The sequence below is a fragment of the Pterocles gutturalis genome, unplaced genomic scaffold (assembly GCF_000699245.1).
Source record: "Pterocles gutturalis isolate BGI_N339 unplaced genomic scaffold, ASM69924v1 scaffold16851, whole genome shotgun sequence".
Lineage (NCBI taxonomy): Eukaryota > Metazoa > Chordata > Aves > Pterocliformes > Pteroclidae > Pterocles > Pterocles gutturalis.
Window position 1 is genome coordinate 44,347 of NW_010103353.1, and position 1,845 is coordinate 46,191.

Here is a 1,845-nt window from a genome sequence, read left to right on the forward strand (position 1 = left end):
CCCCCCCCCCCACAAGTGTGGAAAGTTTTCAGATTAATCTAAACTATTCAGTTCTTTCTTTTGATTGCTTTTATCAATAGGGAGTTGATTTGCCAGCCAGCTCTGAGAGCACCTCAAAGATCCTAAAATTTGGGGAAACATTGTCCAAATGCCACTTCCTAGCTTGAGACCACCAGTGCTTTAAATAATTCGTCTGGTTTCTTGCAGATTGATTTAACTCAAATCACCTGAAAATACTAGGCTTAAAAACATGGGTAATCTGCTGGGTCAGAAGAAGCAGGATATAGTAATGAAAGTACAGACCTCTCTAAGCCAGTGAGTAGTTTAACAATTATCTGATATAATAACATGTAAAAAGATGCCGTGGACAAAGGTGAGATCATTCATGTTAATTAAAGTGTCTGAGCCGCAACACTCCTGCCTTAATAGTGGATTTAAGCTGCGGCGTTGTAAAGTGATGATAGAACGGTCATTGCTTTCATGTAATTAAAGAAGAAACAGAGAATTAACAAGTGCCTTTGCAGCAGGCTGGGGGAGTGCTGCCAGCCCCTTGCCCTGGCTGGGTGGGGGGTTCTGGGGGTTTTCCTGGGCACTGGTGGTGGCAAAGTGCCAGGGACGGGGGTGTTGGGGTGAGGGTCTGCTGCTGGTGTGGGCGGCTGCTCCCCTGAGGGGGATTGCCTGAATCTGGCATTGGGATGGGTCAGGATGCTGCTGGTCCCAGAAGTGACCCCCATTCACTTTTCTGTGTGGTCACAGCCCTCCTGCCTCTTGCCCCTTCTCTGAGAGATGGGGCCACCAAACTGGACTGGCTGTGAGCACCAGAACAACTTGGTGACACGTTTCAAGGCATTTTTCTGCATACTGCCCTTTCCCATCCTCTCCCCACGGGCGGTGGGTGCTCCCCAGAATACCAGCAAGCCTCGGCCATGCCAGCTGCCCAGGCTGTGCTGCCGACCCGGGGAGTTGTGAAATATTCATCGGGGAAAGCAACCGAGAAAGCGAGCGATTTACTCCGTGGCTGGGCAATTAGGGCACGGGCGAGGGGGAGCTCAGTTATTCATACCCACCGGAGCGGCTGCGATGGTGGGGAGAGCAAAGGCTCCCAGCACCTCTCTGCCAGTGGCTGGAGACTCCTGCAGGGGCAAGAGAAAACCCCGCTCACTGCTTCCCTGTTGTTATCCCACCGGTGTTCATACCCCTTCTGCAGGGGATGCAATTTGGCCCCCAAGCCCCAGAGTGGGGCCAAGACTCTGCACCCCCAAAAGGAGGGACCCGGAGGGAGGCAGCCCTGGCGCTGGTCCTGTGTGGTCCCCTCCATCCCTCGCCTGCAAGGTGGAGATAAAAACCCCCAATTAAAATGTCTGAGGCATCATAGGAAAGCCAGCAGGGAAATCTGGTCCCTCCTGGGAGCAGAGGTGATGCCTTCTCCTCGCTGGGCTGCAGCCAGGTGCGATGCCTGAACTCCCCCCCACCTGCTGGGGGAGTCTCCCAGCGGCACGGGGGGAGTGCAGCTCCTCCCCAGCATTGCCCGGCACTTGGCTGGGTGTTGGGCTCTGCCCCAAAAACATGGTGGTGCAGTTTGCAGCTGCAGCAGGGTCGTCTCCAGCCCCACCAATGCACAGCACGTGCCAAGGTGGCTTTTTGAACAAAGTTTTCTTCCTTTTTTTTTTTTTTTTTTTTTTCACCATGGTAATTGTTTTATTTCATCAGCTACAGAAAATCAATGTGTCTTTTTGGTTAAAAGTCCTGGCTTGAAGCTTTCAGTCCCTTAAATCGTCTTCCCATGATTTAAGGGGAGACAAAATCCCTCTCTGGTGCCAGCTGCTTCCCAGGAGAAGCCCCCCT